The following is a 20,383-nucleotide window of genomic DNA, read 5'->3' on the forward strand; positions in this document are numbered from 1 at the left end:
TGTTGAAATTTAATTCACATTAAGAAGTATTAACAGGGTGAACATAGCTAGGGCTCTAAGATGTGATTAGGATAAGATAATGTCATTCGATCTTGGGATAATTGAATCCTGGTGGCTTATAAGAGGAGGGAGGGAAAGACGCCAGGAGTCACAGCACACAGCACACTCCCTCTATGTCTGTCTGTCTCTGTCTCTATCTCTTTCTGTGTATTTCTGTCTCTCTCTCTGTGTCTCTCTGTGTGTGTCTCTCTCTCTGTTTCTCTCTGTCTGTCTGTCTGGCTGTCTCTTTCTCTGTTGGTTTTATTGTTATTGGTGCTGTTTTTGAGACAAGGTCTTAAGTCCCCCAGGTTGACCTGGAATTTGCTGTGCAGTGGAGCAAGACCTTGGATTCCTAATCCTGCTTCTGTTCCTGAGGGCTGAGGTTACAGACAGATCCGCGCTGACATACCTGCTGCAATGAATGATTGTGCTCTTATTTTTTATTACAATTGCTTATTCACTCTGTGTGTGTGTGTGTGTGTGTGTGTGTGTGTGTGTGTGTATGTGCCACAGTGTACATGTGGAAGTTAGAGGACAACTCGTGGACATCAATGAGTCCGTTCTCTCCTTCCACCATATCTGGCCTGGGGATTGAACTAAGGTCAGTATCCAGGCTTGGTAGCAAACGCCTTTACCCTCTGAGCCATCTTGTTGGCCTTTTTAAAAAAAATATGATTTTTGATGTGTGACGTTGCATCATCTAGGGACTGTGCCAGCAAGAAAATCAATCCCAGATATGGCTCCTCAACCTGGGACCACCAGAACCACAGCCAAAATAAACCCGTACTGTCTGAGTTGATCTTATAGGCTCAAATGATCCTCCAACCTCTGCCTCCTGAGTAGCTGGTGCAGCAGGCACACAGACCTAATTCAAACTTTTCTTCCTTCCTCCCCTCCCCCACCTCCCCCCTTCTTTTTCCTCTCACTGTCCCCTCCCTCCCTCCATTTTTTTTTTCTTTCTTGAGTCAGAGTTTCGTGTAATCCATGCTGGCCTCTAACTCTGCCTGGCCAAGGATCACCTTGAATTTGTAATCTTCCTGTCTATCTCCCAAGTACTGGGATTACAGGTAAGTGTGGCCACACCTGCTTTACGAGGTGCTGCGGATCAAACCCAGGGCTTTGTGCATGCTGGTCTAGCATTTTACAAACTTAGCTCTATCCCCAGCCCCAATCTTGTTTCTTCATAATTCGTCCAGTTTGTCGCATAATGTTAGTGGCCACAGTAAATGGACTAATACAGACCCCATCTGGGTCTTTGCTTCCAAAAGAGCTGTATTTCTTTTTCTTTCCTTGAAAACTAGGTGGTGCCACATCTCCCCACCATCCCATAATGATCCCCAAGCTGGGGACCAGGCAAACTTCATGCTTTGTTCGGTCCCAGCATGCAGACAGTGCCAGGCCTTTGCGGTGCTCACACAGCAGCTCACAAGACGACACCAGAGCCAAGGTCGTGGGTGAGACTCCAGCTGGTGCTCTGTTTAGCCGGAGAATCCTTGGTGAGAATCTCAGCAGAAAATCCATAAAAGGGCCGGAGCGCAGCTGCTCGCCAAGCCCTGCAAGGCCCACGTGTCTAACGATTTTGTAGAGCAAATCGGCCTGCTACAGACATTAGTATCCATCCAGGGTCACCTGGTATGTCTATTACCCAGAGCCAAGGTAAGACTTATTGCCAGTTGTGGTGACATATACCTGTAATACCAGCACTTAGGCGACAGAAGCTGGAGAATTGGGAATTCATGTCCATCCTCAGCTACATTGTGAGTTGGTTGAGCCCAGCCTGGGATTTTTGTTTTTGTTTTATTTGTTTGTTTTGTTTGTTTGTTTGTTTGTTTTTCAAGGCAGAGTTTCTCTGTGTAGCTTTGAAGCCTGTCCTGAAACTCACTGTGTAGATCAGGCTGACCTCGAACTCACAGAGATCAGCCAGCCTCTGTCTCCCAAGGGCCAGGATTAAAGGCGTGCGCTACTACTGCCCGGCCAGCCTGGATTGTTCACACTCCATTTAGTCCAAAGTATAATTTGACACAATTAGTAGTAAATGACAAATACACAATAGAATTGTAAAACAAGGATAAACAAGTGAGAAGCATGTAATAAATACGGGGTAACCATTATTCCAGAAAGTGGGAGTTAGTGGTAGTTACTGTAACTGCGTGCACTGTCTCACATCTAACTTCCTTGCGAACCTATCAGCTAGGGGACAGCTGGTGACACACAGACTTCTCACAGATCAGTGAGGGTAGTCGGGAAACACACTCCTGGCACCAGGCCTGGTACAAAGCGAATTTGTTGTCGGTAGGCAACCCACTGAGGGAAGGAGCAGGAGAACCCTTCACCGGATTGTGAGGTTCCCCTCTTCCCAGGAACACCCTCCGGCCTTGCTAACCCTATCTGCTTCCTCCTCCACTCTGTCCCAACAGTCTCTCCCTGAGAGGCCTGTGTCAGCCTCTCAAGAGTCTTTTTGTCCGACTTCTAGTTCGTGTGGCCAAAGGGAAGCCCCGGGTGGAGACCAGAAATTGGAGGAGAAGCTGGAGGAGGAATCCTCTGAGGAGCCATGATCTTTGGAGATGCATCATGACCTGCTCCTGTCAGACTCTGCCTTCGCTGTTCCTGGTGAGCTCCTGGGCGACTGTCTTATCTCGTACCTTCAGAACTGGGGGCAACTGTTCCCTCAGTCTCTTATTTCTGTTCCTTCTCACTCTGCTCTGACCATTGTAAATCATCTTGACTCACGTCACTTACAGCATGTCATTGTCTTCCTGCTAGGACTTGGACTGGTTTTCTGCAGCTGTTCATGTGGCCTGGGAGATGGCTCAGCCACTTGTGTACATGGGAGAAGCCAATTGCATATCCAGAATCCATGTAAAGCTGGGCATGGTGGCATGTGTCTGTAACCCCAGCACTGCTAAAGCGGGCTGGGGGGTGGAGGCAGGAATCCTGGAAGCTCACAGCCATCTTCCCTGTGTGCACAGCACACCCAGAATAAAGAAACCCTGTTTCAATTATGGTGGAAGGATAGACCAACACCGGAGGGTTTCCTCCCACCGCCACACACACACACACACACACACACACACACACACACACACACACACACCCCGCGTGGGGGTGGGGGGGAGGGATGGGGAGAGGGGGAAGGAGAGGTGAATTTGTTTCCATAACGGAGAGCCCAGCAAACATGACCTAAGTAAGGGATATTCTTTCCCTGCACATTGAGCAGCCCTCTGGGGCGGCCTTTGCAGGATGCTCTGCTTTGGCTGTCCGCTTCTCTTTAGCATGTCAGCTTGTGCCTTCCTGTTTTTAATCCCATGGTCACATGATACAGCCCAGTTCTAGAACCCACCACTGCCTCCAAGACAGGCAGAAGGGTAGGAGGGTCAGTCAACTGTGTCTCCTCCATCTTCAGACTTCTGTTTGGGTTACAACTAGAGCACAGGGACAAGCGGGACTAGGACACCGGGGGACAGAGTCGCATGCTGAGGTGGGCAAGCAACGAGCTACTGCCTGATGAAGGTACAGGGATAGCCTGACGTGCTTTGGCTTGGGCATCTGTGGAACATTCCCTTTCTTCCTTTCTTTCTTTCTTTCTTTCTCTCTCTCTCTCTCTTTCTTTCTTTCTTTCTTTCTTTCTTTCTTTCTTTCTTTCTTTCTTTCTTTCTTTTTCTCCCTTCCTTCCCACCTTCCTTTCTTTCTGTCTTCCTTCTTTCCTTCCTGTCTGTCTTTCTTTCTTCCTTCCTTTCCTTCTTTCTTTCTTTCTTTTTTTTTGTTTTTTTGTTTTGTTTTGTTTTTTTGTTTTTTGTTTTGAGACGTCTCTCTATGTAGCTCTGACTACCCTGGACCTTGCTGTGTATATCAGGCTGGCCTCAAACACTCAGAGATCTCATTTCTTCTGCCTCCTGAGTGCTGGGATTAAAAGCACGCACTACCACTGCCTAACTTTTTTTTTTTTTTTTTTTTTTTGGAGATGGGGATCATTTTCTTGAGTGAGGATTGATACAGGAGGGCCCAGCCATTGTGAGTGTTGTCATCCCTGGGCAGGTGGTCCTGGGTTGTATAAAAAAGGAAATCATGAGAGCTAGCTAGTAAGCAGTGTTCTTCTATGGCCTCTGCCTCAGTTTCTGCCTCTAGGTTCTTGTTTGAGTCCCTACCTCTGGCTTCCCTTATTGATGGTATAATCTGTAAGATGGAAGAATACCACCCCCTGCCCCCAAGTTGCTTTTGGTCAGTGTTTTATCACAGCAACAGAAAGCCAACTAGGACTCATCCCAAACAGTCATCCTGCCGTTACGGGAGAGGGCAGAGGACTGGTGTCAGGGAAGCCATGCAAACCGACAACTGCTTGATGATGTCATGGTCAGGGCTGAGGACGCAGCCTGTGCCCAACATGACAATGCGGTGCATGTGATGGTGATAACTGGTACATGGTGATAAAGAAGCAGGACTTCAACTAGGGACAAGCTTGAGGGAAGAACTGTCTGTCTCTAAAGCTTCTTTGTGTCCAGTTCCTCACCATGCTGAGAATTATCCAGACCACAGATGCAGAAGCAGACTCAAAACACAACCCGAAGGCTCCTCTGTGAAGTCTTCCACAACAGCGGCCCCAGGAGTTTCCTCTCCCGCTTCCATGTGCTTGCAGCTCTGCATATCTGGTCTCATTGCATTGCAATGGTCTTTTCACACGATGCTGCCCCCGACAATTAGACTAGGGCCTACTTGGAGATCCTACCTGAAAAAAAAATAGAAAGAAAAAGAGAGAAAGAAGTCACTCTCACACAGGCATACATGTAGGCAAAACACCAATGGATGTAAAATAAAAATACACGATATATTTAAAAAGGAAAAAGAAAGGGTGCTAAAGGAAACACCATCATCAAAAACAGGTATAGTGACAGGCACCTATAATCCCAGCCCCTAAGAGGCAGCGGTTGGAGAATCAAGGAAAGGTCAAGGACAACCTGGGATACAGAGTAAGTTCCATTCTGGGCAAGCCTGGGCTACAAATAACCAAAAAAGAAGAAGAGGAGGAGGATATTTTGTCACCAAAGTAATTATCCCCCCATCACAACTGATGGTGTATGCACCGCTCATGTTTATAGATTTCATAAGACCCTAACGAACATCCAGGAAGAATCACCCAGCGCTAAAGTCCCCACCTCCACCTGCTCCATGCGCCTCCTCCATCCTGCTGCCCTGCTGCCCTATACCAATTTTTCTTTTCCTTTTCTCTCTTTTTCCTTTTTTTTTTTTTTAAGGGTGCATGCGTGCGTGCGTGCGTGCGTGCATGTGTGTGTGTGTTGAGATACAATCTCATCCCAGTCTGGTCTCACATCTGCAGCCCTCTGTCTCAGCCTCCCAAGTGCTGGAATTACAGGTACATAACACCATGTCTGGCACTCACATAGACTTCCTTTAAAGTGTCTTGCTGGCATGGTGGCTCACACCTGTGATACCGACACTGAAGATGTGGGAGGTCAAGGCTGCGAATCGAGTTCCAGGCCAGCCTGAGCTACAGGAGACCTGCCTCAAAGTGACAAATGTCTCTTAAGTTGGGTGAGAGGCCCAGAGTAGGTCTGAAGCATTTCATCTCACTAAGGTTTAAATATGATGTCTGGCTGGAGAGATGGCTCAGAGGTTAAAAGTATATGCTGCTCTTGTAGAGGACCCGAGTTCAGTTTCCAGAGCTCATGTCAGTCTCAAAACCAGCTGTTATTCCAGCTCCAGGGGATCCAGTGCCCTCGTCTGGACTCATGGGCACCTGAACACACTCCCTGCCACAAACTAATAAAACATAAAATAAAAGAAATCTTTAAATTAAAAAAAAATGATGTGTGTTCTCCAAAACACTTGCTAAAACTTGACCACCCTTGTGGCAGTCTTGGTAGGCAGGGCCTGCAAGTGAAGAACACTGTTGTAGAATATTATTTTAAGATGTGATACATTTGTTTATGCTGTGGAACATTTGTTTTAATGATGCAAAGATGTGTGGCATTTTTTAAGGTGGCATTTGTTTAACTCTGTGAAGCTGTGTTACTTTGCCCATCCAAAACACCTGATGGTCTAATAAAGAGCTGAACGGCCAATAGCGAGGCAGGAAAAAGGATAGGCAGGGCTGGCAGGCAGAGAGAATAAATGGAAGAGGAATCTGGGAGGAAAGATCAAGGAGCAAGAGAAAAGGAGGAGGACATCAGGGACCAGCCACTCAGCTACACATCCATACACGGAGTAAGAAGGTAAGGAAAGAAAAGGTGTACAGAAATAGAAGAAGGTAAAAGCTCAGAGGTAAAAGGTAGACGAGGTACTTTAAGAAAAGCTGGCAAGAAACAAGCTAAGCTAAGGCCGGGTATTTATAATTAAGAATACACTTCCGTGTGTGATTTATTTGGGAGCTGGGTGTCAGGCCCCCAAAAGAGCAAAAACAACAACAGAACACAGCTCTTATTGAAAAGGGACTAAGGGATAGTTTATTCAGAAGCAATGTGAGTAGCCATGGTAGGGAACCTGGGTTTGGGTTACCTTGAATAACATGCCCTACTGTGTAAGAGGTTACATGAACTTTCATTATCATACAAAAACAATACAGTCATGAATCAACGCATTTATCAAACACATCAGAAAGGGCATCAGGTGTGGTGGTTTGAAGAAGAATGTCCCTCCCATAGGCTCATATATTTCAATGCTTAGTCGTCAGGGAGTGACACTACTTGAGAAGGATTTGAGGGTCTGGCCTTGTTGGAGGAAGTGTGTCATTTGGGCACTGAGGTTTCAAAAACCTAGGCCAGGCCCAGTGTCTCTCTCTTCCTGCTGCCAGCAGATCCAGATGTAGAACTCTCAGCTCCTTCTCCAGCACCATGTCTGCCTGCATGCCGCCATGCTCCCCACCATGATGATAATGGACTGAACCTCTGAACTGTAAGCAAGCACAAATTAAATGCTTTCTTTGAAAAGAGTTGTGTGGTCATGGTGTCTCTTCACAGCAACAGAACAATGACTAAGACAGTAAGTAGGTTACAACAGAGTTGGGGAAGAAGGCTCTTACAGTTTTTAGGTTTTTATAGCACTGTTGGATTTAGGACTGGTGAGTGCTAGTGGTCTGCTAAGTAGATACATTCCAAAAATCTCATCTAATAATCACAAAGATTCTACCTCAGATAACAGAGGCTGTGGTAAATAGCTCTCTAAAGACAAACCAACGCTGGGCAGTGGCACACACCTTTAATCCCAGCACTTGGGAGGCAGAGGCAGGCGGATCTCTGTGAGTTCGAGGCCAGCCTGGTCTACAGAGCAAGATCCAGGACAGGCACCAAAACCACACAGAGAAAGCCTGTCTCGAAAAAACCAAAAAAAGAAAAAGGAAAAATAATAAAGACAAACCAACATAATTTGGCTCTTGAATGGCAGCATTCCACCTCTCCACAGTCATTAAATTCTCTCTCTCTCTCTCTTTTTTTTTTTTCAAGACAGGGTTTCCCTGGCTGTTCTGGGACTCACTCTGTAGACCAGACTGGCCTCCAAGTCACAGAGATCTGCCTGCCAGGATTAAAGGCATGCGCCACCACTGCCAGGCAACAATCATTGAATTCTAATCAGCCAGGCTGCCCAATCTTCAGCTCAGTCTGAGCTTCTCCAGAGAACTTTAGTTCACAGGTGGTATGAGGTAGTTAGGTCATCAAAGGACTTCATGTTTTCCATGCAGAACCAAGTTAATTCTTGAGGTAGTGAGTTCTTTGTTTTCAGGAGACCAGTTGGTGCGAGCATGGGCTGTTAGAAAGTGAGGCTGTCCCTTTCATTTTCTCTCTGGCATGCATGCCCCCTTGCTCTTCTGTGTTCTACCATGAATTGAGGCAGTATGAAGCCTTCAACACTATGTTGCTTCTAGAACAGTGAGCTAAAATAGCCTCTTTCCTTATGGTTTGCCTGGTCTTAGGTATTCCATCATACTACAGCAAACTGACCAAGACATACTTATTGCCTCAGTTTATATTCACCAGGACCAAGAGCTTGGCTGATTTGCTGATGCTCAACAGTAACTCAGAGGTGGTGGTTTGAAAGAAAATGACCCCCAAAAGGAGTGGCATTATTAGGAGGTGTGGCTATGTTGAGGTAGGTGTGACCTGATTAAAGGAAGTATGTCACTGTGGAGGCAGGCTTTGAAGTCTCATAAATGTTCAAGACACTGCCCAGCATCTCAGACCACATCCTGTTGCCTGCACGTCAAGATGTAGGACACCTGGCTACTTCTCCAGCACCATGTCTGCCTGCATGCCACCATGTTGCACCATGATAATAATGGACCAAACCTCTGAAAATGTCAGCCATTCCAATTAAATGTTTTTCTTTTTTTTATAAGAGTTGCCATGGTCATGGTGTCTCTTCACAGCAATGGAAACCCTAACTAAGACAGAAGTTGGTACCAGGAGTGGGGTGTTGATATGATAGGCCTGACCATGCGTTCGTTTGAAGGAATCTGGGCTTTGGGACTGTGGATTAGAAAAGCAGTTGAACACTTTAAGTGCTGCTTAGTGGGCCATCCTAGTAGGAGCATGGACGACAGTGGTGCTGAAGGTGATTTGAACTGTGGGTGCCTGGATCAAGAGGTTTCAGAGGAGAAGAATGTTAGTGGGTGGCCTAACCGGTCTTGTGATATTTTGGTGAAGAATGTGGCTGCCTTTGCCGTTATCCAAACAGTCTACATAAGGCTAAAGTCAAGAGTTTGGATCGGCAGTTTCTTCATTGGCAGAAATCTCAAAACAGCCTAGTATAGACTCTGTCGTGTGGTTACTAATGTTCATGCTTATAAAGATTTATAATGAAAAGGAGCAAGCTGGGGAGAAAAGGAGCACCAGGAAGTGGAGTGGAGCTAAGTTCTGTGTTCAAGGAGATAAACAGATTAAGAAATGGACTAAAGGGAGTGGTGACCTCAGGGTAAGACCCACTCAGCTAAGCTTCCAATTTGTGTAAAGGAATGAAAGAAAAGCTCAGAGCTGGGTGTGGTGTGCACACCTTTAATCCCAGCATTTGGAAGGCAGAGGTTGGCAGATTTCTGGGTTTGAGGACAGCCTGGTCTACAGAGCAACTTCAAGGAAAGCCTAGCTTAGGTAGTGAAGGTTACCATCAAAAATAGAAAACTAGTAAAGATGTAACTGAGCAAGGGGGCCATGTTCCAGCCCCAGCAAGTGACAAAACTTAGCAGCTTTGGCCACATGGTTTTGTCTTTAGAGTTAAGGATAAAAGAAAAGATTTATGGAATTTGCCTCCATGCCTAAGGAAAACTGCTGAGGCCAGCATGTGTCAAGGGTGCCCCAGAAAGGCCATTGTGTGAAGCTATAAAGAAAAAGCCTGGATTGCCTTGTCGATCACAAGATTAGAGATGCCAGAGTCATTGGATACCTGCCAAGGAAAGCTGCTAACAGGGAGTGTAACAAGCCCATGAGAAAGAAGTGTGTTACAGTCAACAAAGCTGAAAGGAGTTGGAGATCTGAAGAGCATTTTGACATCAGACATGGAGATGCAGAGTTTGGAGTTTGCCCAGCTGGTTTTCAGTCTTGCTGTGATCCAGTATTTCCTCACTGTGCTCCTTTCCCTACATTTTGGAATGGTAATGTATATCCTGTGCCATTATTTGTTGGAAGTATGTGATCTGCTTTTTGATTTTGACTTTACAAGGGAAAACAGTTATGAGATTGCCATGCATCCCAGAAGAGACTTTGGACTTTGAAATAAGTTTGAGACTGTTACAGATGATGAGGGCTTTTGAAGTTGGACTGAATGCATTATTGTATTGTGATATGACTACAAGTCTTTGGAGGCCAGGGAGTGGAATATGATGGTTTGAAAGAAAATTGCCCCCAACAATAGTGACACTATTAGGAGGTGTGGCTTTCCTGGAGTAAGTTATGGCCTTGTTTGAGGAAGTGTGTCACTGTGGAGGTGGGCTTTGAGGTCTCATATATGCTCAAGTACCACCCAGTGTCTCAGACTACTTCCTGTTGCATGCTGATCAACAGCTCTTCTGTAGTACATTCAGGCACTTCTTCAGCACCATGTCTGCCCACATGCCACCATGTCACGCCATGATGATAATGGAGTAAACTGCTGAAAATGTAAGCCACCCCAATTAAATGTTTTTCCTTTGTAAGAGTTGCCATGGTCATGGTGTTTCCTCACAGCAATAGAATCCCTAACTAATACACCAAGCCTTAGACAATGACACATGTTTAAATCATGGTGTGAGTTCCCACCTTGTGGTGAAATAAGATGGCTCTCCAACATATTTTACATTATTTAAAATTTCCATCTCCCCTGGGGTTTCCCAACCTCAGCAGTATAAAGCTGGTTGGGAGGAAAGGCTAGATACTTGGGTGAGGGTCTCACTGCTCTCTCCACCCCTCCTTCCATGAAGGAAAATCAGTAGTCAATAAACCCAGCTGAACTAAAGAAGATGGCGGCAGTTTGGCACGGAGTGTACTGTACCGCTAACAGATGGTGGGTTGTAAATGAAGCCATTGGGAACTGAGTGGGACTGAAGAACAAAGGCTGTGACAAACTCTGTCTAGGTACAACCCTTCCTGCAAAATGAGTCTACTCTCCTTGATTAATGAGATTTGGGGGAGCTGATCACAGGTAATTGTGTTCCTTTCGCATATCTGGGCTTTAAGTAGACCAGGAAACAGCCAAACCTCTACAAGTGCTTGGAAGGAGGAGAAACAAGGAAAGGCTTGTGAGACCTTTAATGGAAGACCTTCCTGGGCCTTTCCAATTTTCTTTCGTTCAGAGCACTCGATGTGTCAAGCATCATACTTTGAGGTTTTCTTTCCTGAGTCCTGGTAGAAGAGTTGTCTTATTGTCTTATTTCCTTTTATTAATTAACTGTGGTGGTTTGAATAAGGATGGCTCCCATAGTCTCATATGTTTGAATTCTTGGTCCCCACTTAGTGGAACTCTCTGGGAAGGATTAGGAGATATGGCCTTATGAGAAGGTGTGGCCTTATTGGAGAAGGTATATTACTGGGGTTGGGCCTTGAGGTTTCAAAAGTTCATGACAGGCCCAGTGTCTCTCTCTGTTTTCTGGCTGCAGATCAGGATGTAAGCTCTCAGCCCCATGTCTGCCAGCCTGCTGCCCTGCTTCCCGCCATGATGATCATGAACTAACCCTCTGAAACTGTAAGCAAGCCCTCAATTAAATGCTTTCTCTTATAAGAGTTATCCTGGTCATGGTGCCTCTCCACAACAATAAAACAGTAACTAAGACATTAATTAATTTTGAGGTGAGGTCTGACTATGTAGCCCACGATGACCTCAGACTCACAAACCCCTTCTCTCTCCACATTGTGAGTGGTGGCCTGTTCATCAATGTCTCTGGTCTCTAATTGCTAGACATCAGTTGTACCCCAATCTCAATGAATTCTTCAGATAAAATGTCTCCCAGATATAAATGTCCCTGAAAGAAAATACATGCATATTTGTGCCAAAGAACATTGCTCAGCAAAGTCTGGTCTGCACTCACAGCCTGTACGATACCAAAAGCTTGTTGGGAGCGCCACACCTCAGACCTACAGAACCCTGATCTGGATCTTTAAAACTACCCCCAGATGATTTGTCTCCGCAATAAGGTTTGCGAAGCACAGCTGCAGTGTTATTTTCTTTGTTTTTAAGTGTTCTATCTGCATATACAACTTTATGCCAGAATAGGGTACTGGCTTCTACTATAGATGGTTGTGAGCCACCATGTGGTTCCTGGGAATTGAACTCAGGACCTCTGGAAGAGCAGCCAGTGCTCTTAACCTCTGAGCCATCTCTCCAGCCCCTCCAGCTGTAGTGTTTATTCAAATTAGCCTTCCTTGGAAAAAGTGGACCCACATGTAGTGTTTCTTAGTGTGTGAATGTGGCAGGGAGATGCTGACGTGTTGGGTGGGATACTCTAGTATTGTATGGAATTATCCCCCACTTTGCAAGACGTCCTACGAAAACCCAGTGAGCTTCTTTTGCCCCATAACAAATAGAAACATCCCTTAACAAATACTCTCTTAGGGACAAATACTGAGGTTAGGGTGCCTTGGAGTATGACACTGGAGATTAGTGTTCTTTGCAACCAGGCAAGTCCTTCCCCTCCTAAGACCTTGGGTACATGCAATTTGCCTGACTCCAGTGCCGCCTGTCTACAGATGGACCCAGCGAGCGAGGAAGGATGCAGTAGTTAAAACATCATGGTGCTCTTGATCACATCCTCTCCTTCTCTGCTTGGTAGGGGCAGGAGATACAGTGAGATGGCAGGCATGAGCCTGGACTTCCTCAGCTAGTGCCCATGCTGTGAGCAGCAAAGCAGTGGGACAAGAGAGACCCAGAGCCCTCCAACCAGTCGGACCAGCTGGGCCAGTTCTCCTGGGTCCTGGTACTCTCAGTAAAGCAAACAAAGGAGAACAACTTGACAGCAGAGAGTTACGTCTGGGGTGAGGAAGGGAATACATCCCGGGGCGGGGGCGGGGGGCAGTGCCCATTCTGTGCCCTGCCTGCTTCTGTCCCAGGGCAGGACTAGGGGATTATCAGTCAGTGGGTGGACTTTGTGGCTCCAAAGGAGAGCCACCTGAGAGCACAGAGGAAGTACCCAGACTGCTGCTAGACACCCTCTTCCCCAAACCTGAGCCAAAGGGGCTGGGTTTGCCCTCCAACCTAAAAAAAAAAAGGACCAGGCTTGCCAGACTAGGTTTGGCCTCTGACCTTGTGTTTACCAGGCTGTGGACCAGGGTAGCTCCTGCCAGGACCTAACTTATCTCCGGGACTCTTACCATTCTGACTGCCGGAGTCCTCGGGTGGTCAGCCTGTTCTCATCTCTCTCCTTCGGGATCTTTTTGTTTGCCAATCCCCCTCTTAGGTTCTCACACTCTGTGGCCTCTTTCCTGTGGGTCTCCTGGCACAAACGGAAGAGCTGCAGCCTCCCCTGTGCCCCTAACTGTAGGCATCTTCCAGGTTGTCTTTCTTGGCCACAGGACTCACGCTTTCTTCACATTTGTGCCTCTAGTGCCTAGCATAGCAGCAGACACAAAGTATTCAAGAAGTGTTTGTTGAGTGAACAAGTGCAGTTTTCATCATCCGACAAGGCCACATGCTAACCGTTTTCTTGTGTTTGTGTCCATTAGCCAGCTAACCAACGTTTATTGAGCTCCTGCCTCAGGGCAGGTGCTGAGCATTTGATGAAGAGCAAAAGCTGGCATGCCCCGTTGTGCGGTTTATACATTCCAGTCGGGAAACACCCTAGTCCAGAGCACTGGAAAGCTAGGAGTCATCTGGCCCGCTTCTTTGTTTATGATTGTGGAGGAAACTACAGTCCATGGACTGGTCATCGTAGAGAGGTTTGCTTCATGTTAGCAGTCATAAGCAATTATGTTCAGCACGAGATCTGCTGCCAGCATACATCTCACCATTGGCAGAAGCCAGCCTACACATTGCACAGTGCCCAGCTGGAAACATGGACCAGAGTTACCAAACATCCCCACCTCTCTCTTCGAATGCCCACTGCAGCCTATAACTCCCTCCTGTGGGTGGGGAGGTGGGTACACAGTACTCCAAGTCAATTAGGCAAACAAGCCCCCTTTCTGTCGATTTGTAGTGATTCGGATTGTAGTGGTTTGAATGAGAAAGTCCCCCATAAGCTCACATAGTCCCCCACTGAACACTAGTTCCTGGTTGGCGGTGCTGTTTATGGAGGTTACGGAACCTTTAAGAGGTGGGGCCTTGCTGGAGGAAGTGTGGCACTGGGGGGGCGGGCTTTAGGAGTCTATAGCCTCACTCCACTTCTAGTTTTCTCTCTGTCCCTCTCCCGCTCCTCCCCGCCGCCCCCAATCTCCCTCTCTCTTCCTCTCCCTATCCTCTGCTTTCTGTGTGTGGATGGAGATGTGATCTCTCAAAGTCCTGCTCTAGCTGACTGCTGCCAACCCACCCCCACCATTATTCTACTCCCTCTGGAACCACAGGCCAAAATAAACTCTTTCTTCTGTAAATTGCCTGTGGTCATGGGGTTTTATCATAGCTGCAGAAAAGTAGCTGATACAGAGGTCAAAGGCAAAGCCTGGGTAGAAAGCCAGACACAGGCCCAGCTTGGTTCAGGGAGGGCTTGTCCCTCCCTGTGTCTTTAGCTGTTAGGGGAAAACAGTTTCGTAATGCACCTGCCTCTGGATTATTTTCTCCCTGCTTTGGCTTGGAGAATGTGCTGGACGGAAGGCAATGAAATGATCCAGAAGCAATGTATCCCAAAGACCCCATGGGGCAGGGAAACTGCTGTGGTTCTGCACTGGCTCTGGAGACCAGGTCATCATCTGTGGAGGATCAGAGGCACAGTGGGTCAGGGAACTCCTGAACGGCCCCCTCAAGTGCTCTTGGTTCAGCGTCTCCAACGGGCCTCAGTCTCTCTGGGTTATTTCAATAAAAGTTCAGTGTTGGACAATTCCTACAATCAAAGGTGTGTGTGGGGGGAGAGAGAGAGAGAGAGAGAAACAGACAGGGCACCTTTGGAATAAGAGTCAAATTAGTTTATCTCCTCAACCCTCTGAATCAGTTTAACTTCTACATTCAGCCTATGTTGTTATAGGTTATAAGGGTATGGGACCTCTGACCTCTCCCCTAGAAAAGCAATGAGGAGTCCAGATTGTCAGGAATGCATCCCCCATGGCCCCTCAGAATGTCAGAAGTAAGCTTTGTACAGTGTGCACCAAGCTGCTTCAGGAGGCATCGTCTGAGAGAGCTGAACCAAGGGAGCCTGCCTAGCAGAAAAGCAGAGAGCTTGGACAGACTCATTCTGCTAGGTACTCCTCCATCCTGTCAGCCCCCCACTTTTGTCCACTCTTCCAGGAACCATCCAGGCCAGGCAGTTTCCCATTATCAGCTCTCAGAATACAGACTGAGCAATATGGTAGGAGTCCTCAGGTATGGAGTCACAGGCACACTGCTCCATTGGCTCATCCGTGGGACCTCTGGGTCCAGAACCAGGTCTGACACACAGTGCTTCAGGTAAATTAGGGAAACAAGGCTTCTTTCTGTTGATGGATTTGCAGTGTTGGGGGTGGAACCCAGGACCTTTCCTACACTGGGCAAGCATTCTACCCCTAAGATACCTCCACAGCCGCTGGTATTTTGAGACATGATCTCATTATGTACCCCAGGTTGGCCTGAAGCTTACAGATGCATCCCTCTTGCCTTGCTCCTGGAACCCTGACTCGGGGTGTTGAGGGAATGAGGGAAAGAACAGACCCTAAAGACATGACAGGCACGTACAGAAGAGTTGGGGGGGGGGGTCCTGGCAGACTGCTGAGATTCTCCAAGATCAGCCAAGAGCACAGAAGTGGCTGGGATGTGACGGTGAATCAACCTGGATTCTGTATTCCCTGCCAGTCCCCTAGCTTACTTAACCCGGCATCTTGTCTTGCTTCTTTTTCAGTTATGGGAGTGGGGAGGGGCTGCTTTGTTTGTTCCATGAAGGGTCATTTGTTGCCCAGCTAGCCTGGAACTCACTGTATCTGAGGATGACCTTGGACATCTGGTCCTCCTGCCTCCACTCCCCAGGTGCTCAGATTACAGGCTGCTGTCTCTTTACAGCCCTGCCCTCTGGCTTCATATGTTCTCAGCCTGCGGTCTGTACTGACCTTTTGATCCTTTTCTGCCAGATGTCTGAGAGTTGAAAACTGGCCCCTCCCCGTTCTGCACAGATATTTATTGCATGTATCAGTGGAAACTTGGGGTCAAGCGATTTCCAATGTTTTTGAGATGATGGTGAAAGTAGGGTACTTCTGCAGAAAAGCAGAAGTATAGCCCAGAGAGGAGTTTCCACTAACTGAAGAGAAAACCCCAGCTTTTTTGGAGAGTTCCCTAGTACCCTGTCAGCAACAGCTACTATGGAGACGCAACCGGGCAGCAGCCAGCAGTCCTCAGTCCGGGGCCAATGTGCCTTTCCACTCTCCACCTCCCTTCTTCTTGGCAACACGTTGTTTGGCTCATTATACCTGTGTCTCATTGGTTCTCCCACTTCAAGACACCTAAATTCAACAAGTTCCTGCTGCTCTGACTGGCTGATCTGTTGCCTGGGTAAAGACCTCAGAGTGATAGTGCTTTCCCAGATTTAGTATTCTCTGATCTTGAACACTTTCTCTTTACTCTTAATTCTGTTCCCCTTGACTTTACGCCTACCCCCAGAGAGACTCTCCTCTTGCAATTGCACAATAAACAAGTCAATCCAGGGGTACCCTGAAGACCCCAAGATTCCCATCTGCACTTGTTTATTTATTTATCTATATTTATTTATTTATTTTACTGTTTTGCTTTTGTGGGGGGCTCGCCACTCAATTCCCAAATAAATCACACATGGAGGCTTATTCTTTCTTATGAATGCTGGGCCTTAGCTTGGCTTGTTTCTAGACAGCTTTTCTTAAATTATCCCATCTATCTTTTGCCTCTGGGCTTTTACCTTTCTCTATTTCTGTATATCTTTTCTTCTTATTCTGTGTCTGGCTATGTGGCTGACCCCTAGTGTCCTCATCTCCTCTTTTTTCTCCTATTTATTCTCTCTGCCTGCCAGCCCTGCTTATCCTTTCTCTGCCCAGCTATTGGACATTCAGCTCTTTATTAGACCAATCAGGTGTTTTAGACAGGCAAAGTAACACAGCTTCACAGAGTTAAATAAATACAACATAAAAGAATGCAACACAGGCCGGGCAGTGGTGGCACACGCCTTTAATCTCAGCACTCGGGAGGCAGAGGCAGGCGGATCTCTGTGAGTTCGAGGCCAGCCTGGTCTCCAAAGCAAGTTCCAGGAAAGACGTAAAGCTACACAGAGAAATCTGTCTCGAAAAACCAAAAAAAAAAAAAAAAAAAAAAAAAAAAAAAAAAAAAGAATACAACACATCTTTGCATCATTAAACAAATATTCTACAGCATAAACAAATGTAACACATTTTATAACCTTCCACAATATTTCCTCCTTTTTGTCCAAATAAAAATGAAAGGTTTTAACTTTAACATAGTAAAACTATATACAACAAAAAGTTATAAAGTAAAAATTAATTAATTTACAATATTCAGTCCACTTGCATTTAGCAAATTCAGAGAAAATACTACATTATCTATCTTATCTTAGTGAGTCCAAAGTTTACATCTAATTTACTTTCTTTCATAATTAAGAAAAACTAACTCTAACTATCTAGTCTTAGCTCCATCCAAGACCCTAGAAGGATATAATATTACCTAACAATGGAGACATTTGGCTGCCTGGACAGTCACTCAAAGTTCCTTTGCAGCATTGGGGCATCCATTTTCAGCCTACAGGCCTAGAGTATCTGGCAGACTTTTCAGTGAAGCAGGAAATTTGAAGAATTGCCCTGCCATGTATTGGCAAAGTTTGTCAGTCACTTTCCTCTGTGTCCTGCAGAATATCTGGAAGACTCTTCTGTGAAGCAGAAACACTGAAGGACCATCCCACCTTGTTTTGGCAAAGGTCAGCAGTCACTTTCCTGTGGGTCCTGCATATCCATGTATACAGCACACTGTCAAGCAGTCAAGGCAAAAGCAGTTTCTTTGCCCAGTGGCTAAACTTGCCACAATGAAAGCAAACACCATAAGGTGTTTCTTTGAGGCCTATCAGCTGAACTAAATTGGTGCAGCTGGGAACAGATGTGTCTCATTTTCATAAAAAGCCCTAAGTTAACAAAACATTTTAAATGCCATACTCTATAGTGTTTGAAGTGTTTGAAAACCATTTATCTATCTAAAATATATCTCTGTATGATCTTAAAAACATGCCTAACATATTTATCTATAAATTTGATGGTCATATATGACTAACTACTAACCTAGGTTTCTTGATTATCCTAAACAGTTTATAATAATAGCTTTCAAAAACTAGAACTTCACCTTATATTTTTAAATGAACTGCATAGGAACAATACCTTAAACAAGAGTAGAAACATATATGCAATGTAACAAAAATAACTTTAAATTTGTATCAATATACTATATTCTCCTAAATGATAACAAACATTCATAACCCACCAAATAACCAAAGACCATCCACACCCCCCAACTCTTGGGAATGTGGGTGTCATTTTCTCTAGACTTCTTCCTGTTGTCTGTGGGTGAAGACATTTTTAGGGGTCCCTGAGGAAATCTGAGATAATGGCCAAGTCCTGGGAAGACCAGCAGTAACCTTTGTTGATTTATATCACCTGTCAAGATTCAGGAGGTCTTCCTTGATCAAACCTGATCCATATTAACTTGAAACGAATACACAACTTCTTGTTTTCTGTGGAAACAAAAGCAAAACCTCTTCCCCAAAGCACTTTTTGACTTACATTTTAAAGTTAAGGTAGTCCTAAAGTATCTAGGTTGGTTCAATTTTGCAGTCCTGCTCATAATTCAATGTCTCCCAGCAGCTGTCTCTTGCCCATCAACCATCAAAAAATTCAAAATTAATATAATACGATACAGGACCCAGACTCCCTGTGTATCTCCCATTTTTACATGGCTTTTTTTTTCTTTTACAATACTTTTACTGTCTCTTTAAAGACTTTATATAAAAAAAAAAAACTATTTCTTTCTGTGACTGTCTATACCCATTTTCTTTTCTTTCTTAAGCCTACACACATTGTAAAATACACTGGAACCTGTTTAGCGTTTTTTCCATCTGGAACTCTTTTATTGCATATCTTTAGTTTTTTTGACCATGTGGGCAAACTGTAAAGTGCTAAGCTACACCTGAATTCTCCATGGGGCTCTCGGGTGGCTCCACCCACTTCTCAGGTCCTGAAAGCCAAGCCTAAAGCTCATGACCCAATAGGAGGTAGGTGATTTCAACCTTCCTAGAGCTCTAGAATGCTGATGCCTGCACTGTGGCCAGCATTTTTATTTAGTTTTTTTTTTTCTTCCTACTTAACATACTAGCTGCTCAAGGGCTCACAGGCAGGCAGAAACTCTTAAAGAGCTGTATCCTCTTTTTTTCCCCCCCTTTTCAAGCTTTCTCAGGCCTTATGGTAATTTGAGCCTTACATTCGTATGCCAAAATGTAGTTGTTGTTGTTGTTTTTTTTAATCTTTTGATTTTTTGGGGGGGCCCACCACCCAGCTCCCAAATAAATCATACATTGAGGCTTATTCTTTCTCATGATTGCCCAGTCTTAGCTTAGCTTATTTCTAGCCAGCTTTTCTTACCTTAAATTATCCCATCTTTTGCCTCCGGCCTTTTACCTTTCTCTATTTCTTTTTATTCTGTGTCTGGCTGTGGGGCTGGGTAGCTGACCCCTAGTGTCCTCCTCTCTTCCTTTTCTTGTTCCTTCCTCCTTGATCCTCCTTTTTCTCCTATTTATCCTCTCCGCCTCCCAGCCCCACCCATCCTTTCTCTGCCTCACTGTTGGCTGTTCAGCTCTTTATTAGACTAATCAGGTGTTCTTTTAGACAGGCACAATAACACAGTTTCACAGAGCTAAACAAACGCAATATAAAAGAATGCAACACATCTTTGCATCATTAAACAAATGTTCCACAGCATAAACAAATGTAACACATCTTACACTATTCCAGAACACCCATCTTTGGACTATGTGCCATGCCAAAGCTGGATTTGATACAACCCACAAAGGCCAGGCAAAACTGGGGCAATCTGCCACTGCACAGTCAAGAACACCTCACCACACTGCACAAGAGACCATATATAACCACTATGTTCATCTAGGAGCCCCTCATGCAGGAAGGTAGGACTTTGATGAGAGTAAAGGAAAGAAATGGAGGAGCTTGCTAGAACAGTCCCAGACTGCTAAAAGTTGCCATTCTGCCTGAAACCCACCAGTTAAAATTTATTTATTTGAGACAGGGTTTCACTATGCAGCTTTGAACTCTCTGTGTTGACCAGGCTGGTCTCAAACTCACAAACTCTACCTTCCTCTGCTCTCCAGATGCCAGAACTAAAGGCAAACACCATTATGCATGGCCCCATCAGTGAAATGTATTCCTTTATAAATTTTCTTCTCTCAAAACTGTTAGCCAGGTGGTGGTGGTGTACACCTTTAAGCCCAACACTCAGGAGGCTGAGGCAGGCAGATCTCTGTGAATTAGAGGCAGCCTGGTCTATAGAGCAAGTTCTAGGACAGCCAAGGCTACACAGAGAAACCCTGTCTCAAAACAAACAAACAAAAAACCAAAATAACAACAAAACCTCCCTGTTCAAATATAAAAAGCCCTAAAGAGGGCAGTATATTAAGTAACATATTCCCAAATTGGTCCTGAAAGAAGAGCATGGAAAAGTTTATGATTAAATAATTTTAGAGATACAATGTATTTTTTCAACCCAAGGTAGGTAGCATAATGGCCCTTCAAAA

Source organism: Peromyscus maniculatus, chromosome 4 (assembly GCF_049852395.1).
Source record: "Peromyscus maniculatus bairdii isolate BWxNUB_F1_BW_parent chromosome 4, HU_Pman_BW_mat_3.1, whole genome shotgun sequence".
Classification (NCBI taxonomy): Eukaryota; Metazoa; Chordata; class Mammalia; order Rodentia; family Cricetidae; genus Peromyscus; species Peromyscus maniculatus.